Source organism: Chlamydotis macqueenii, chromosome W (assembly GCF_036417535.1).
Source record: "Chlamydotis macqueenii isolate bChlMac1 chromosome W, bChlMac1.mat, whole genome shotgun sequence".
Classification (NCBI taxonomy): Eukaryota; Metazoa; Chordata; class Aves; order Otidiformes; family Otididae; genus Chlamydotis; species Chlamydotis macqueenii.
The window spans coordinates 39,384,411-39,404,064 of NC_141592.1; the positions used below are offsets into that span (position 1 = coordinate 39,384,411).

The 19,654-nt window shown below is 46.3% G+C and overlaps 1 long non-coding RNA gene across 1 annotated transcript in view; it reads right to left on the minus strand.

Moving 5' to 3' along the window:
• The window catches only part of LOC147596683 (uncharacterized), a 698,175-nt gene extending 683,533 nt beyond the window's left edge, over positions 1–14,642 (minus strand). Inside the window, exon 1 of the long non-coding RNA XR_015261361.1 lies at positions 14,557–14,642. This is a non-coding gene — a long non-coding RNA (uncharacterized LOC147596683). The remainder of the gene's footprint in view (positions 1–14,556) is intronic.
• Positions 14,643–19,654: the final 5,012 nt, after the last annotated feature.

Sequence of the window (19,654 nt, forward strand, 5' to 3'; positions counted from 1 at the left end):
TTTGAATATTGGTAGCCATGATTTGCTACTCTCCTTTCCTCCAAAATGTAACTTTCTTTATTCTCAGCTCATAAAAAACAGAGGTAGAAGATTTTACTGAACCTATTGGTATCACTTGATTGATATATATATAATATTTTGTTTGAGCCCTCTTAAAAAGCACATATGTTCAGAGAGTTTGGCAGACAGATCTTTCTAAAGAAAGGTTCTACTTTGTCTTTAGATTTAAAATGATTGCTTATAATGAAAATATTCAGAAAATTGCATATTTTCACTCAGTAAGAATCTGTGCTTGATCAGAACACAAGCATTCACCTGTTAGCTAGTAAATTGGGGTAAGAATTGCAGACAGATTACCTTGGCATTTGAATCAAATTAGTTACATTAATTCCTTCAAATAAATTTCTCTCATTTGGCTGATTTTAAAGCAAGATTAAAATATGTTGTTGTTCGCTATAATGTGGAACAGTTTCCTACCTGTGTTTCACACCGCACTGTGTGCTAATCCCAGAGCTGTTTGCTGTGGGCTGGTATGCTCCTGCAGAGCTTAAAATTTTTCATTCTTCTTGAAAATATTGTGAGAATGTCAATCAGAGTGTTGTAATTAAGGAAGCATTTAGTCTCGCATTGATACCAAGGATTTAAATAAAACTGTTGTCTATCTGCTGCTGCAATGTGTTTCAAGAAAGGAGTGAATTGAGGGAATTGTTTCTTGCTCTGACTCAGAAAAGCATCTAAGCATATTTTTCAATCCAGCTCTAATCAGGAAATCATATATGCACATCCTTAACTTTGGGGACTGGCTGATTTTCCATTGACTTCAAGAAGGATGTGTCCTGGATTCAGAGCTGCTTCAGGAAGAAAGGAGGAGGTGCTGTTTGAAGCCTCTGCTGACCTCTCTCTCTTTGAGAGCAAGTATAGTATGCTTCAGAAAATTATATGTGCTCTGGGGTCTCTGACTGTTGCTACTGTTTAGTAATTGTATGGTGTCAAGATGGTCTGATTGTGGCAGATTGTGCTGCTTAAATACATGCTATCTGGAAGAGCATCCTGCCCAGGGTCCTTCAGTGGGCAGATCCACACTGCTCCACTCACCTGTCAAGATTAAAGTGGAGTCCTTCAAACTCATATGGATTTATTTCTTCATCAGAAAGCCCCGGTGCTGGTTGTAGCCCTGAGTTGTATGCTTTTAACAAGGTTTTCTAGTGCATATAGAATCATAGAATCATAGAATCTTTAAGGTTGGAAGAGACCTCCAAGATCATCAAGTCCAACCGTCAACCTAACACCACCATGCCTACTAAACCATGTCCTGGAGTGCCACGTCTACACATTCTTTGAACACCTCCAGGGATGGTGACTCCACCACTTCCCTGGGCAGCCTGTTCCAGTGCCTGATCACTCTTTCAGTGGATGGATATATATATATATTAATGCAACTCCGACGGCTGTGCCCCTGACTTTGGTGAGGGCAGGAGGTGGCCCTGGGCAGAGATGGTGATGGCAAGAGCAGCGCTGACCCGTCTGCAGCCCAGAGCACTTGAGATAGCCTCGGTCCACCTCCCTGAGCTGGTGTGTGAACATGGCTGCGTTTAGCTGCTGACAGCGCTGCTAATTGATTATGTGGCTACACAAGTGCTGTGCTATAAATAACAATTAAAACTATGCTGTCAGACTGTCAAAATCAATCTCAATTTTGGATATGGCCAAACTACTTTTTTTCTCATTATAATATATAATAGAGAGAATTGGGAAGAAAGGAAAACTCGTGGGTTGAGATGAAGACAGTTTACTAAAATAGCAAAGGAAAACTACAATAATAACAAAATATAAGGATACTAAAATATACAAAATGAACAATGCACAATTTCTCACCCACCCGATGTCCCAATGACCAATACAGCCCATTCTGAGCAGCGATCATGGAAACGAAACCGAGCAGGAAGCAAAGGAGGGAGAGGGAGCCAGCAAGGTAGAGGGAACAATGCCAGGGAGTAAGAGAGAAGGATGGATGCCAGGAAGGCAGATACTCCCCCCCTCCATGGGCAACCCACACTTATATACTGAGCATGACATTCATTACATGGAACACTCTTTGGCCAGTTTGGGTCAGTTATTCTGTCTGTCTTTCTCCCAGCTTCCTGCACCTGCACATTAGCGAGACTTGGAAAGCTGGACAGTGTCCTTGTGTCCTTGGTCTCATTAGCAACATATCATAACACTAGTGTGTTTATTAATATTCTTCACATCTCAAATCCAAAACACACTGGCTACTGTGAGGAAAATTAACTCCATCCCTGCCGAAATCAGGACAGCTGCCATGAAAATTGACATGTTGTTTCTGAAGCACTTGCATACTGTAGTGGCATGGGAGAAAACCATGCAGAAATTTATTAGCCTGTCTTCAGAGCAGGATTTTGAGGATTATAGAAAATAAGCATGTTTAAACATACTCTGTACTGGATCCTCTATCCCTCTTAATGACATGTTTTCACTGGAACAAAAAAAAGGTATGATCATGTTAATTAAGGGCTATGCCAAAATGCATATTTTAGCAAAATAGTATACTGAGCAGAGTGAACTACACTGGTAAGGTTTCTTGTTACTCTATGCCTGATAGAGACAATGGAAAAGGATAGTAAACAGAGCAGAGAAGCAATGGTGTGCGTATGATATGTAAAAAATTACTGTAACAGTAGTGATCTCTCTACCATGGTAATGAAGTCAAACATATATATATATGTTATAACATATATACCATAATATATGATTTCACAGAAAAAAAAATGTAGTAGAGATCTGCTGAGCTGAATCTATATTAGATGGTTGTGACTTACCCACATGAAACTACAGAAAAGGGTAATCTTAATTTTAGTAAAAGGTGAATTACAACAAACAGGATCACCTTATGGCTTTTTTCAATTCCTAGTTTTCCTTGTCTCCAACTTGTTATTTATTAGAAGCTGTTTCTCTGCACAGCTCTATGGAGTCCCTGAAAATTCCCTGCAGGCTTGCAAATTCATGGTATTAGTCCTCTTTCCCCAGGCTCCTGCTGTTAGTCTTGTACTGTACTGTCAACTGCCATGTTCAAAGACATCACTCTCTTCGATCTCTCTGATTTCTCTGTGTATACCTCTAGTACAAAAAGATAAAACTGCCTTGTTTATGCAGCTGGGAAGCCCTGGCACAAGAGTGTGTCGCTTGCTGTGATCATAGAATCATAGAATCACATGGTTGGATGGGACCTATAAGATCATCTAGTCCAACCGTCTTCCCACTACCATTGCTGCCACAGCTACTAAACCATATCCTGTAGCTTCTCATCAAGCCGCCTCTTGAACACTGCCAGGGACAGAGACTCCACCACCTCCCTGGGCAGGCCGTTCCAGTGCCTGACCACTCTTTGGGAGAAAAAGTTTTTCCTCAAGTCCAATCTAAACCTCCTCTGGTACAACTTGTGGCCATTTCCTCGGGTCCTGCTTGTTGCCTGGAAGAAGAGGCCAAACCCCTGCTCATCACAACCTGCCTTCAGGAAGCTATAGAGTGCAATGAGGTCTCCCCTGAGCCTCCTCTTCTTCAGACTAAACAATCCCAACTCTCTCAGCCGCTCCTCATAAGACTTGTGCTCCAGACCCCTCACCAGCTTTGTTGCCCTTCTCTGGACACATTCCAGGGCTTCAATGTCTTTCTTGTAGTGAGGGGCCCAAAACTGAACACAATACTCAAGGTGCAGCCTCACCAGTGCCGAATACAGGGGGATGATTACCTCCCTGCTCCTGCTGGCCACACTATTTCTAATGCAGGCCAGGATGCCGTTGGCCCTCTTGGCCACCTGGGCACACTGTTGGCTCATGTTCAGCTGAGCATCAACCAACACCCCCAGGTCCCTTTCCTCTTCACAGTCCTCCAGCCACTCAGCTCCGAGCCTATAGCGCTGCATGGGGTTATTGTGGCCAAAGTGCAGGACCCGACACTTGGCCTTGTTGAACCTCATGCCATTCAGCTCAGCCCAGTGATCCAGCCTATCCAGATCCCTCTGAAGGGCCTCCCTACCCTCAGGCAGATCAACACCGCCACCCAACTTGGTGTCATCTGCAAACTTACTGAGGGTACACTCAATCCCCTCGTCTAGGTCATCAATAAAGATATTGAACAAGATGGTTTAGCCCAAGTTACCACACAGATTCTCACTCACCCTTCCCTCAACCCAGCGGGAATGGGGGAGAGAAATTGGGAAGAAAGGAAAACTCGTGGGTTGAGATAAAGGCAGTTTACTAAAATAGCAAAGGAAAACTAAAATAATAACAGAATATTAGGATATTAATATATACAAAATGAACAATGCGTGATTTCTCACCACCTAATGTCCCAATGACCGATATAGCCCATCCCGAGCAGCGAACACAGAAACGAAAACGAGCAGCAAGCAAAGGAGTGAAAACGGGGCCAGCAAGGTAGAGGGAACGATGCCAGCAAAACGAGAGAGAAAGATGGATGCCAGGAAGACAAATACCCACCCTGGCCATCCCCCACTCATATACTGAGCATGACGTTTATGGCATGGAATACTCTCTTTGGCCAGTTTGGGTCAATTATTCTGTCTGTCTTTCACCCAGCTTCCTGCATCTGCACATTAGCGAGACCTGGAAAGGAGGACAGTGTCCTTGGTCCCATTAGCAACAACTCGTATCATCAGGGTCTTTTATCAACATTCTTCACACACGAAATCCAAAACACACCATCTACTGAGAGGAAAATTAACTCCATCCCTGCCGAAACCAGGACAGTATCCACCTCTTATTCCATACCATTTACATCATGCTTATAGATATATATATATACACACAGATATCATTCCCTCAATCTATGGGCTATCTCTCCAAAGTCTGTTGAATTCATTTAGTCCATGACTTTGGGCTCCATCTGTCGTAACAGTCTTTCAGGGCAGGAGAGATGGTATGTAGTGTGGGGTTGTTGCATGCTGCATCTGGAGCTCGCAGTTGGTACATCTGGAGCGGCTGGCGTATCATGTCCATGGTCTGTGAGTTGAAGATGTTGATGTTGAGGAAGCTGTTGGGTGCCAGTTCTGGTTCGATCACTGCTGCACATCACTCGGTTTCACTGAAGCTCATTCTTCACTGATCAGGGTGATTCTTGCTGCAATACCTTTCATATGACATATAAGAAATATAGAAATGAAGACATACAGCTCAAATTATTGCCTATTTTCACCTAAGATCCTAAAATCAGATCTCCTTGAGGTACACATTGGACTTCCCCATCCTCCACCAAGTACATCCAGGTCCTTGAGCAAAAGCAAGACCACGAGTGGGTTTGCCTTTGCCCAGAGGAAGAATAACCCAGACTGTCTTTCCTAACATATTCCTTAGATGCACCACAGGGACTTTATCCCCTTCTACAGTATGTAAAAGTTCAGATTGGGCAGGGCCAGCTCGATTGGCGGATCCCTGAGGGTTGACTAAACAGGCGGCTTTTGCTAAATGTTTCTCTCAGTTTTGGAAGATCTCACCACCCATTGCTCTCAGCGTAGTTTTCATCAGTCTATTGTACCATTCTATCTTTCCACAGACTGGTGCATGACAGGGGATGTGATATACCCACTCAATACCATGCTCTTTGGCCCAGGTGTCTATGAGGTTGTTTCAGAAATGAGTCCCATTGTCTGACTCTATTCTTTCTGGAGTGCCATGTCCCCAGAGCACTTGCTTCTCAAGGCCCAGGATGGTGTTTTGGGCAGTGGCATGTGGTACAGGACATGTCTCCAGCCACCCAGTGGTTGTTTCCACCATTGTAAGCACATGGCGCTTGCCTTGGCAGGTTTGTGGGAGTGTGATGTAATCAATCTGCCAGGCCTCTCCATATTTATATTTCAGCCATCGTCCCCCACACCACAGAGGCTTTAACCGCTTGGCTTGATTGATTGCAGCACGTTTCACATTCATGGATAACCTGAGCAATTAGTGTCCATGGTCAAGTCCACCCCTCAATCACGAGCCCATCTGTATGTGGCATATCTTCCTTGATGGCCTGAGGTGTCATGGGCCCACTGAGCTAAAAATAGTTCACCGCTGTGTTACCAGTCTAGGTCCACTTGGGAAACTTTGATCTTAGCAGCCTGATCCACTTGCTGGTTGTTTTGATGTTCTTCAGTGGCTCGACTCTTGGGTACGTGGGCATCTACGTGACGTACTTTTACAACCAGATTCTCTAGCCGGGCAGCAATATCTTGCCACAGTGCAGCAGCCCAGATGGGCTTGCCTCTACGCTGCCAGTTGCTCTGCTTCCATTCCTTTAACCACCCCCACAGAGAATTTGCCACCATCCATGAGTCAGTGTAGAGATAGAGCACAGGCCATTTTTCTCATTCAGCAATGTCTAAAGCCAGCTGGACGGCTTTCACCTCTGCAAACTGACTGGATTCACCTTGGCCTTCAGTGGCTTCTGCCACTCGTCGTGTAGGACTCCACACAGCAGCTTTCCACTGCCGATGATTTCCTACAATATGACAGGACCCATCAGTGAAAAGGGCATATCGCCTCTCATTTTCTGGGAGGTTATTATATGGTGGGGCTTCTTCAGCACGTGTCACCTCTTCCTCTGTTGGCATTCCAAAATCTTTGCCTTGTGGCCAGTCTGTGATTACTTCTAAGATTCCTGGGTGATTAGGTTATCCTCTTTGAGCTTGCTGTGTGATCAGTGCAACCCACTTACTCCATGTAGCGTCAGTTGCATGATGTGTAGAGGGGTCCTTCGAGAGAATGAGTAAGGTGGCCAGCTGTTTATTCTCCTCCATCTCCACAGTGGCTATAACAAAAGCCCACTGGTACCCTTTTGGATCTTTGAAATACCCGCTCCTGAGGTAATCTATACCAAGAATGCATGGAGCATCTGGGCCAGTCACTATGGGGTGCTTTTGCCACTCATTCCCTCTTAGGCTCACTTTGGCCTCCAGCACAGTCAGCTGTTGGGATCCTCCTGTCACTCCAGAAATACAAATGAGTTCTGCCCCTTTATAGCTTGATGGCATTAGGGTACACTGTGCACCAGTGTCTGCTAGAGCCTTATACTCTTGTGGGTCTGATGTGCCAGGCCATTTAATCCATACAGTCCAATAAACTCTGTTGTCTCTCTCCTCCGCCTGGCTGGAGGCAGGGCCCCTCTAGTCCTGTTCATAGTATTCACTGCTTACTTCCTGTGAATATGAATTAGAATTCCCTTCCATAGGATCAGAGGTAAGATCAGCCCTTCTGTTATGTCTGGGGAACTGTCCATTGGAGATGGGAGCAGCAATTTTCCAGGGAGAACCTCTATTTGCAATTGTTTTTCCCCCAACTCACGTGCCCGTGTCTCTAGAGTTGAGGTAGGTTTCACCTCCCACTTCCTCATGTCCTCTCCTTGGTCACGCAAGGTAAACCACAGGGTACCTTGCCGCGTGTACCATCGCTCTTGAGCAGGGAAATGTTTACTCCTAATAGCTGCAATACTGGTCTGTATGGATGAGAAGTAGGGCTTATCCTCTTTGAATTGCTGGACCTCCCGAGACAGTTTCTCCACAGCCGAGATGAGGGAGGAAAAGAGAGTTTCTTCATATTGCCAGAGCTGAGTAGCCAATTCATCCATTGTTGGTCCCTCTCCATCTTGCCAATTCAGTAACGCCTATGAATTGGCATATGATGATGGTATGCTCTGTAGAAACTTCTGCCACATGAGCTGTGTGCACTGGACTTCATCTGGATCTTGGGGTGACTCTTCAATGTCTAGGTCACTACAAATGACTTCCAGCAGGGCTAATTCCCTTAGGTAATGGATACCTCTCTCCATGGTGGTCCACTTGCCTGGGTGATAGGTGACATCTTCCTTGAAGGGATATCTTTCCTTCATACTTGACAGGAGTCACCTCCAGAGGCTGAGAGCTTGTGCACCTCTTCCAATCGCTTTGCTGATGTCCCATTCCCTTGAAAGAGATCCCAGCTATTTGGCTTCCTTACTGTTATGGTTTTGTTTAGTGAGGGGGGGCCTAAGGTGGCAGCTTCTGTAGGAAACTGCTAGAAGTCGCTCCCCTTTGTTCAGGGGACTTGGCCGGGCCTAGGGCGGACCCACTGCTGGCCAAGGCCAAGCCGATTGGTAGCAGAATGTCCCATGATAACGCCTCTGCGATAACGTATTTAAGAAGGGGAAAACAGAAAAAAAAAGAGAGAGAAGAGAGAGAAGAGAAGATGTGAAGAAGCTGAGCAGGGGCAGAGGCGCAGAGGGGGAGGCGCAGGCCTCATGGGCCTTGCAGGCCTCACCCTCTGGCCTCTCGCCAGGCAGCCGACTGGGCCCGACTCGGTCTGGCCCAGCTGCAAGAAGTGGAGAGGAGATGAGAAGTGAATAATATGTAAAAAGATCCTGAGAGACATCTACCAGCCTGTTGTGAGGAACGGCTGCAGATGCCAAGGTCAGTTCAGAAGGAGGGGGAGGAGTAATGCGGCTCCTGGCCAAGATTCCCCTGCAGCCTGTGGTGACGACCATGGTGAAGCAGGTTGTCCCCCTGCAGCCCATGGAGGTCCACAGAGGAGCAGGGATCCACTTGGAGCCCGTGAAGGACCCCACGCCGGGGGAGGTGGATGCCTGAAGGCAGCTGTGGCCCGTGGAGGGCCCGCTGGGACAGCCATTCTAGAGAGACTGCACTCCGTGGAAGAGATGACCCATGCCAGAGCAGTTTCACGAAGGACTGTGGCGTATGGGTGGGACCACACAACAGAGCAGGGGAGGAATGCGAGGAGTTCTTCCCCCGACCATGAAGCAGCGGTGTAAAACAACGTGTGATGAACTGACCACAACCCCCATTCCCTCTTCCCCCCTGTGCCGCTCGGGGGCGGGGGGGAAGGTAGTAGAGATAATGTTAAGCTTGGGAAGAGGGAGGGGTGGATGGAGGTTATCTTGTTCTCTGTCTCATTATCCTGCTGTTTGTAGTAATAAATGAATAGTTTTCCCCAAGTCGAGTCTGTTTTGCCCGTAATGGTAACTTTAAAGATTTCTCCCTGTCCTTATCTCAAACCTCGAGCCGTTTTTCCTTATATTATCTCTCCCTATTCTCTCGGAGGGTGGGGGGAGTGAGAGAGAGACTGCGTAGTCTGGTCCCGATCGGGGCTGAACTACGCCTCTAATTCCAGGCTACTGGCTCCATTATGCCAGCATCCAAGTAGCCAGGTGTCGTGGTTTTGTTAGTGAGGGGGGGCCTAAGGTGGTAGCTTCTGTAGGAAACTGCTAGAAGTCGCTCCCCTTTGTTCAGGGGACTTGGCCAGGCCTAGGGCGGACCCACTGCTGGCCAAGGCCGAGCCGATTGGTAGCAGAATGTCCCGTGATAACGCCTCTGCGATAACGTATTTAAGAAGGGGAAAACAGAAAAAAAAAAAAAAAAAAGAGAGAAGATGTGAAGAAGCTGAGCGGGGGCAGAGGCACAGAGGGGGAGGCGCAGGCCTCATGGGCCTTGCAGGCCTCACCCTCTGGCCTCTCGCCAGGCAGCCGACTGGGCCCGACTCGGTCCAGCCCGGCTGCAAGAAGTGGAAAGGAGATGAGAAGTGAATAAAATGTAAAAAAAGATCCTGAGAGACATCTACCAGCCTGTTGTGAGGAACGGCTGCAGACGCCAAGGTCAGTGAAGAAGGAGGGGGAGGAGTAATGCAGCTCCTGGCCAAGATTCCCCTGCAGCCTGTGGTGACGACCATGGTGGAGCAGGTTGTCCCCCTGCAGCCCATGGAGGTCCACGGAGGAGCAGAGATCCACTTGGAGCCCGTGAAGGACCCCGTTCCGGGGGAGGTGGATGCCTGAAGGCAGCTGTGGCCCGTGGAGGGCCTGCTGGGACAGCTGTTCTAGAGGGACTGCACCCGTGGAAGAGACGACCCATGCCAGAGCAGTTTCACGAAGGACTGTGGCTCGTGGGAGGGACCCCACGATGGAGCAGGGGAGGAATGTGAGGAGTTCTTCCCCCAACCATGAAGCAGTGGCGTGAAACAACGCGTGATGAACTGACCGCAACCCCCATTCCCTCTTCCCCCCTGTGCCGCTCGGGGGCGGGGGGGAAGGTAGTAGAGATAATGTTAAGCTTGGGAAGAGGGAGGGGTGGAGGGAGGTTATCTTGTTCTCTGTCTCATTATCCTGCTGTTTGTAGTAATAAATGAATAGTTTTCCCCAAGTTGAGTCTGTTTTGCCCGTGACGGTAACTTTAAGGATTTCCCCCTGTCCTTATTTCAAACCTCGAGCCTTTTTTCCTTATATTTTCTCTCCCTGTTCTCTTGGAGGGTGGGGGGAGTGAGAGAGAGACTGCATAGTCTGGTCCTGATCGGGGCTGAACTACAACACCAGGTGACAAGGTGCTCGCCTGGATGTCAGCCAAAATCTTTTTGTATAACTCACAGCTTACTCAGGGATAGGGATCGGGTGGTTTCTGTCTCGTTTATGAGTACCTCTTCTTCCTCCTCTGCTTGTGATGGTCCTGGTTTTTCCTCATCCCTTACTAAACAAGCTGACTTTCACTTCCAGGATTTCTTCTTCTGTACAGAGGCAACCGATACTGACACAGGTTGGTTCTCTTATTCGGCCGCAGTGCTGGTAGCTGGGGTTGGAGCAGCTGCAGTGCCAGTAGCTGGGGTTGGAGCAGCCGCAGTGCCTGTTGCTAGGGCTGGAGTAGCCACAGTATCTGTCAGTTGATTTTCCCTCCCTTCTTCCTGAGGGTGCTGTGTAACACTGAGCAGGGTTTGGTAGATACTATCCAGTGCCCAACACAAAGCAATAAGTTGTACCTCTTTTGGATAGTCATGGCATTTTCCTTTCAAATATTTGATCACTTCATCAGGATTCTGTAGTTGTTTGGGAGTAAAGTTCCAGACCACTGGAGGTGAGAAGCTCTCTAGGTACCTGCCCATATTCTCCCACATGCCATGCCACCCCTGCCCCTCCAACCTCCAGGCAGATCTCCGGGTGATATTTTTAAATATTTGTTTAATCCTAAACAAAATCTGAAACACATTCAGGAGACATAGCAATAGGAGTATGCTGGCTTGCGCATCCCTAGGATATTCAAAATTCTCGAGAGCTGATGTGACTAGCTTGAAGGAAAAAGGGAAGGTAAAAGAGTAGGGGAAAAGTATCCTCCCCTGACTTCCCCATAGATTGTTTCTCCAAGGGGAAGAAGAAAAATGTGCGATTAATAATAATTCTTGCAAAATGGCTCCCGAAGTACAGAGATGCCAGCAATGCCGAAAACAAGGACCAGACTGATTTCATGATGAGTGATGTTATCATATCATAAGCTAGTAGTGCCCAGTACAACAAAATGAGAACTCCGATCTATTTCCGAGAAGTGATAAACAGCACCAAAGGAAATATGTGATGCAACTGAGGATTTACATAACACAACCGTGTGAACACGTAGTACAACATTGTGACCAGGGACTCTTAAATAAAAATAAAGAGCACTTGTAACAACTTTAACACACTCAAGTCAGATCTGTCATTACCTCAACCCTTTGTACTCCACGTTGGGTGCCAAAAAGACTGGTGGTTTAGCCCGAGTTACCACACAGTTTCTCACTCACTCTCCCCCTTCCCAGCAGGAATAGGGGAGAGAATTGGGAAGCAAGGAAAACTCATGGGTTGAGATGAAGACAGTTTACTAGAATAGCAAAGGAAAACTACAATAATAACAAAATATAAGGATACTAAAATATACAAAATGAACAATGTACATTTTCTCACCTCCTGATGTCTGAATGACCAATACAGCCCATCCCAAGCAGCAATCACAGAAATGAAACCGAGCAGCAAGTAAAGGAGTGAAAAAGGGGGCCAGCAAAGGAAAGGGAATGATGGCAGTGAACGAAAGAGAGAGATGGATGCCAGGAAGGCAGATACCTGTCCTGGCTAAGAGAGAGAGACTGCGTAGTCTGGTCCGATCGGGGCTGAACTACGACACCCACTTATATACTGAGCACAACATTTATGGCATGGAATACTCTCTTTGGCCAGTTTGGGGCAATTATTCTGTCTGTCTTTCACCCAGCTTCCTGCATCTGCACGTTAATGAGACTTGGAAAGCAGGACGGTGTCCTTGGTCTCATTCACAACAACTCATATCATCAGGGTGTTTTATCAACATTCTTCACACACAAAATCCAAAACACACCAGCTACTGAGAGAAAAATTAACTCCATCCCTGCCGAAACCAGGACACCTAACCACTGTAACAACATCTAGAGATTAGGCTTCAGGAAAATAGAGCTATCAGTGCTCTGCTGTTTGATATTTGCATTGTAAGTGACATTTCTGATTCAGCTTGGGCTTTTGCATTGTGCCAGGTGTTAATAAGGACTGGCTCTCTTGCAACTGTTCCTCCCTAATTTAGCATTACAACAGCTTCTTCAAATCATTTATTCCCTGAAGCATTAAACACAATTAAACGCATGGAAAAAGTCAACATACATTTCTAGTATAATCTTTTGATATTTCCCAATTGGTTGCCTTATCTCTGGGTTTTCCTCATACTATTATTTTAGTCTGTGTGAAATCTGACAATAACTATGTATTCGAGAGTGTCTTGAAGATCAATGCCTCCACAGAATAATTGAAACTCTTCGCAAACTTCCTCTTGGAGTGAAAACAATACAAAAGCTGAAGCTGCAAAAGTCTGACATTTCTATTATTTATTTTTTTTTTAGTCATAAGAGCAGATTCCTTCATGTCCCCTGGATGAGGTTTCTAGTCAGTAACAGGTCACAATACTGGCCAGGCTGGTTCCTGGCTGCTGCATGAGTGCCCCAAGCAGCTACTCCCCTGGCCTTCAGGTGATCCAGAGAAGCTGCTCAGGCAAATTCGGTCCCTGCCTATGGTGTGGCCATGGGTAAACTTCCCCAGTCCAAGAGTGGATTTACCCATCTGTACTGTCGGCAGTGCAGCGTTTCACACAATCAAGACTGGGCCAGCAGACAAGGGAGTCAGTCTGTCCTTCTAATTTACCACTGCACCACTGGTCTTTGCCCCAAAGTCTTTAGAGTCTACTTTGAAGCAAGACATAAAAGAGCATAATGTCATAAATGTTATGCTCAGTATATAAGTGGGGGTTGCTCATGGGAGGGGGCATCCATTCTTGCATCATTGGCATCCATTCTGGCATCCATCTTTCCATCTCTCGTGCTTGCTGGCATCATTCCCTCTACCTTGCTGGTTCACTTTCACTCCTTTGCTTGCTGCTCAGTTTCTGTGATCGCTGCTTGGGACGGGCTGTATTGGTCATTGGGACATCGGGTGTTGAGAAATAGTACATTCTTCATTTTGTATATATTAATATCCTTATATTCTGTTATTATTGTAGTTTTCCTTTGCTATTTTAGTAAACTGTCTTCATCTCAACCCACGAGTTTCCCTTTCTTCCCAACTTCCCTCCCCTGTTCCTGCTGGGAAGGGGGAGAGTGAGTGAGAAACTGTGTGGTGATAAGGGCTAAACCACCACATCAGAGGATATCTTAACTTTACTTGTCCTTTTCCTTTCTCTTTGCTTGATTCTTGTCTCTGTCACTTGCTGTAAGAAAAAGCTGCATGAGTACCTCAGCATGTGACTTCTTAAAACTGTTAAAGATGAAATGTGCTTGCCGGCTCTCTTGCCAGCAAACCAACCTAGGACAAACCGGAGCCCCGCTCCAGGGAAAGCAGGGCATCACACGGATACCATCTAGCTAAGCCTTCAGTTTAATGCTGTGCAACACAGGGCTAAAAACCCCTACACCCACTACGCACACGAACGCACCCGCACCCTGCACCCATGGATCTGTCCATGCCCACCACGTACATGGACGCACCTGCCCCCTGCAAGCATAGACTTATCCGCGCCTAGCGCGCGAATCACGGTGGACCGCCCCTCCTGCACACATGCAGCCCTGCTAACGTTACCCCACAATTCCCCCCCTCTATGCTAAATCATCCTGGTCTAATGGCTGGTACTCTGGGGCGGATGCCACCATAACATAGTTGATCATGGATAGTCACCTAGTGACCCCTCAATCATAGCATGCAAGAAACGTAACAGTAACAGAAACAAACAAAGCATTATCAAAGCAACTGCTAGGATCGTCAAACCTATAGACACAATATTTCTTAGCCATCTAGGTAAACCGAACAGGTTTGGAAACTACCCCCAGTCCTTTTAGGGCTTTGATGTTGAATACTGACTGGGCAGCACGCGCACGTGTCTTCTCCAAGGCCGAGGAGGCGTTCTTGCTGAAGTCCAAACAGCAGTAACCCTGGAGACCTAGGACTCCCTCTAGGTCGCTGCAACCGATGCCAGGCCTCGCAAGGGCATAATCTAATGCCAACTTCATTTGTGTCAGTTCTTCGTCGTGTGCTGCTAAAGCAGTCGCCAGTTCAGATATGGCGAGGGCTGTGCGGTTGGCATTCCCAAGAGCCCAACAGGCCACGCGCTATGCAAACCTGAGTAGAGTTGGAGTAATGCGTAAACTGCTCCCAGAAGTTAGTCGTTATCACTGGCATTGGAAGACTCACAATCAGGATCAATCCCACTAGGGTGAGCTGGAGAGCGCCACGCCGCTCGGTCACCCTGCCGATCCTCCAGCCACGGCTGTACCAACCGGGCTGGGATCCATCAGGTCCCCACACCTGTGGAGATACAAGCATAACCTCGTCCCCATGTTAGCAGATCAGCGGGACCTTCCCAACGTGGGTTTTCTGGCAGGCACTACCAGACCTTTGGGAGTGCCTTGCCCCCAAACAGCAGCTGACGCGAGGAAAAATGGTTTTGCATAGGGGAAACGGATTGGGGGTTAGCGAAGGATATATGATTCAGTACTACAAGCGCTTTATCGACTAAGACCTCTGGTGAACCCCTCTCTCCCCACTCTCTTAAGCACGTTAGCTGTGTGCCCTGATGTAGTATTCTCTGTATCATTTTGTAAGCAGGTGACCAAGCACGAAATACTAGCCAAGGAAAGCAACCACCCAGTTATGCCACGCACAAGCTTAGCCAATAAAATTACTGATCACACGTTATACATATTAATGACTGCTAAGCAAAACTAAGTTTCACTACCTTCTAGTAATTTTCTACTACAGCATTCTTCTACTATTACAGACATAACAACTCCAGTAACTTTCTTATCTACAAGGCCAGTGACTAGTTGTTTGCAAGCCTCTGTTGAAACAAGCCATAAATCTAACAATGTCTTGTATCTTAAAGCTTCCCTTCTCATTCCATGGCTTTCTTCCAGCGAGCATGATTGTATCCCTCTCCCAAGGTCAGTTTGCTTTCACTGACACCCTACTGGCTCAAGAAATACCCACATCTCTCTCTTCTTTGTTTATAAGAAGAGGCTTGTTTCAACGCTTTATCTATTAAAGTTTGTAGACATTTCAACACACACACGGAATACAGATCAAAATACATATATAAAAAGCATGAATAAGCATCCTACAGCTATTTGTAATAAGCTTATATCAATCCACCAAAAAGATTTCTGAATATATAAAAATCATCACTTTGTCGCAGTTTTTGTACTCCTTTTTGCAAATTTTGAATACTTTGTGAATAGATTCCGAATGATCAGACAGATTCATGCAGCAAAGCCCATCAAAATCCTGACAGCCATGATTTTGTGCTAATAATAAAAAATCTACTACTGATCTATTCTGTTACCAACCCGACTATGCCAAAGACACCACTGAGCAAGAGGATGATGGTCAGCCGGGTCAGAGCAGAGAAAGGAGGCAGGCACAGCACCTTCAGGGTGTCCCCTGTTGTAAATAAAGTGTGCTCTGGGTCCCTTCTCCCTCCTCTGCTCCAAGCCACCTCTGTTTATACCCTCAGCAGATTCAGTGAAAGAGTACTGACCAGGTGTTGCTGCATGCGTGGCCAGCGCACACAACAAGGCCTGACTAGACGTTGCTGCACGTGTGGCCAGCACATGCAACAAGGCCTGTCAAATATGTGCTCTGCAGGCTAACAGAGGTTCTGTTTTGTAAACTAGCGTAGTGTATAGAATCTTTATCAGTTAACAGCGTTGATAGTACCAATGCAGTTGTATGCGTTTGCTTAGCAAGCCAACAGCCCAATTTATTTAGTGTAGCTAACACCTAGGCACTTGCCACACCAGGTGCAAAGATTGAAGCAGCAATAATTTCACTTGGTTTCCAAAACTCTATATTATCTTGGCAATCAGATTCAAAGCTATGTGTACTTCGTTTAGGTCTTTTATGCTGTCTGGATTTTGATATGTGCTCGCGTGATTACACCATGCTGTATCGTTGCAATGTATAGGTCTTAAAGCATTTACAATCATTACCCCTCTAGTAACATTAGCTCCTGAATAGTTAAAGAAAATAGGCAGAAGTCCATCTTTAGGGATCCCAAAAGTTCCATCTTTTGTAATTTAGCACTCGCGTCTGCTGTTGTTTTACACAGAGTTGCCGTCCTACCACTATCTGATCTGGCAGATTGACCAAGCATGTTCTGAAAGGCTTATTCGAAGATGATACAGACAGAGAAATGGCGCCCCACCCTGTGGCACCAGCCATAGTTACCCACACGTTTGTTCTTTCCGTGACTGATGTCCATGGAGCTGCCACACAACTTGTTAACAATCTGACGAACCCAAGGCAGCTTGAAGCACTGGTCGTACCCATCGTGCAGGGATCCACTTGTTCACTGCCCCTGTAGAGACACAAGCATATTCTTTACCCCACGTCATAAGAGGAAATGGTCCTTCCCAATTACCTGTTTCCAGATTCTTATTTTCACTCCAACATTTTTTTTTTGAAACTGGTCATACAACAAAGGATTATTAATTTCCTTTAACATTGTCCATTCAGTGCATTGTATTACATTGTCCACATAGGCAGAATCTGAGACAATATAGAGGGATTAATTTTTTCACTTATACAAAGTTCCTACCTTGAAGGAGATGGTAACCCCTGTTGCAAAGGTCCCATATCCTCAATTACTGAATTTACTGCCCTTAAATCCTGTAAGAGTCGTCATTTACCTGATTTGTCTGTATTACAAACACAGGTGTATTCTAGGATCTGTCTGTTCGCTTTATATGTCCAAGTTGTAATCGCTCGTCAACTAACTCATTCAAATGGTGCAGCTTTTCTCTTGCTAAAGGCCACTGGTCAACTCAGACGGGAGTATCTGTAACTATGGCAGTTTTTGGGTAAGCTGCCCCCACTCTGCCGGATGGTGGTGGGGGGTGTGGTGAGAAATCCTTAAAGCCAATGTCACAGGCAAAACAGACTCGACCTGGGGAAAGCCACTCATCCATTACCAAAACCAAAGCAGGACAATGAGAAAGGGAACAAGACAACCTCTCCCCACCCTCCCCTCTATGCTGAATCATTCTAGCCTAAATTTGAAATTTCCAAAATGAAATATAAAATTTTCTTAAACCACTGATCTGTAGTTCTATTAAGTACATAGCCAAAAGTCTTATGCTGTATTCCTGAGGAAAATGATGGGTGTGTTTCCCAAGTAATTAAATTGAAAGCATCATAGAAAAAATAAATGTTTTTCAAATCAAAAGGCACAGTCAATAACAAATAATTAGCAATTATCTGCTTCATTTCATCTATCTGCACCTGCTTTGTTGCAGGCGCTTGTTCTGCCAACTCCACCTTTGCTTTCAGTTGTTCCACCACAACTTTATCCACTCTGTGCAGCTCTGAGTTTCATTTCATCAATGATTTTCATTGCCTTGGTGAGTTCAGGAAGGAGTTTGCTATTTGTATCCTGCAAGCTACTATATCTCGCCTTTTCTTCATGTGCCTTGGCTTGTTCCAGCTTGACCTCTGCCTGCATGCTCTCCACCTGAAGTTCCAGCTTCTTGATGGTGTATATTAGCTGCTGCTTCTCCTCCAGTTCTGATGCAGCAGCTGAGCTTTTTCTTTCCAGTACTTGGCACTTTTCTTGAAGCTTCTTCTGAATCAATTCTGCTTCTTTTACCTTCTCATGGGCTTCCTGAAGCTCTTTAAACAGAGCACAAACTTGCAAACTCAGAGTTTCTACTTCACTGCCAACAGCCTCTGAACTCTCCTCTGCTTGCTGTTCAGTCTGTGTCCCACTCTTCAGGCAGTTGCTGGTTTTCTTCTCCAGTTCTGACAGTCTCTCTTTGTGATTCTGCAGCTCCTTCTCAAGTTCTTCCCTCTTCTGAGTTTCATTTCTAAGGCAGCAGAGCAGTTGGCTTACAATTAGCTCCTCAGACTGCAGATTCTTTGATTCGTCAGCAGTTTTGCTCCTGCCATAGATATCAATGTTACTGGTCATTTCACCACTATTCTCTTGATGTTCCTTTGCAGTTCTAGTTATTTCTCCTTCGTTCATCCCAATCTCCACAAAGGAATCCTCTGCTGAGATGTTCAGCTTGACCTGCAGTTCTGAAATGATGCCTAGCATATCAGCCTTCTCAGCCTGGAGGCCGTTGCACCTGGGATATCAGCTGCCTCATTTCCTTCTCAGGAGCCATGCAGCCCTCCATTTCAGCTCCTTCTCTTTCCTTTAAGTTCTGAAGTTGTTGTTGTAGCTTTTCATTTTCCATGCACTTGTCTAGCAAGCACTGCTTAACTTCCTTAAACTTTAACTCATAAAATTCTCGTTCTTCTTTCTGCTTCTCTCAACAGATGGAAAGTTCCTCATACCGGTCCTTCATAGCTTGGTTATGCAACTTCATGGCTTCTTTTAACTCATTGCTCTCAGTGATGAGCTCTTTCATCTGCTGTACCATTTCTTCTGGGGTGTAGGTGCTAAGGGCTGAGGCAGCCATGCTGTCCGTTCTGTTTTCCGTTTTTCTCTTGGGATGCTCTCCATTTTCAGCAGGATGGCCATACGTTTGGCATTCCTCTGAACAGCACTAGGCAAGCTGTTGTAGAACGTGCACACAATACCCTGAAAGCACAGCTAATGCGCTTAAGAGAGGGGGGAGAGGGGGGTTCGCCAGAGGTCTTAGTCGATAAAGCGCTTGTAGTACTGAATCATATATCCTTCGCTAACCCCCAATCCGTTTCCCCTATGCAAAACCATTTTTCCTCGTGTCAGCTGCTGTTTGGGGGCAAGGCACTCCCAAAGGTCTGGTACCACCTGCCAGAAAACCCACTTTGGGAAAGTCCGGCTGATTTGCTAACATGGGGACGAGGGTATGCTTGTATCTCCACAGGTGTGGGGACCCGATGGATCCCGGCCCGGTTGGTACAGCCGTGGCTGGAGGATCAGCAGGGTAACCAAGCAGCGCGGCGCTCTCCAGCTCACCCTGGTGGGATTGATCCTGATTGTGAGTCTTCCAATGCCAGTGATAACGACTAATATCTGGGAGTGGTTCACGAACTGCGCTGACTCTACTCAGGTTTGCATGGCGCGTGGCCTGTTGGGCTCTTAAAAATGCCAACCGCACAGCCCTCGCCATATCTGAACTGGCAACTGCCTTAGCAGCACACGACGAAGAACTGACACAAATGAAGTTGGCATTAGATTATGCCCTTGCAAGGCCTGGCATCAGTTGCAGCGACCTAGAGGGAGTCCTAGGTCTCCAGGGTTACTGCTGTTTGGACTTCAGCAAGAACGCCTCCTCGGCCTTGGAGAAGACACGTGCGCATGCTGCCC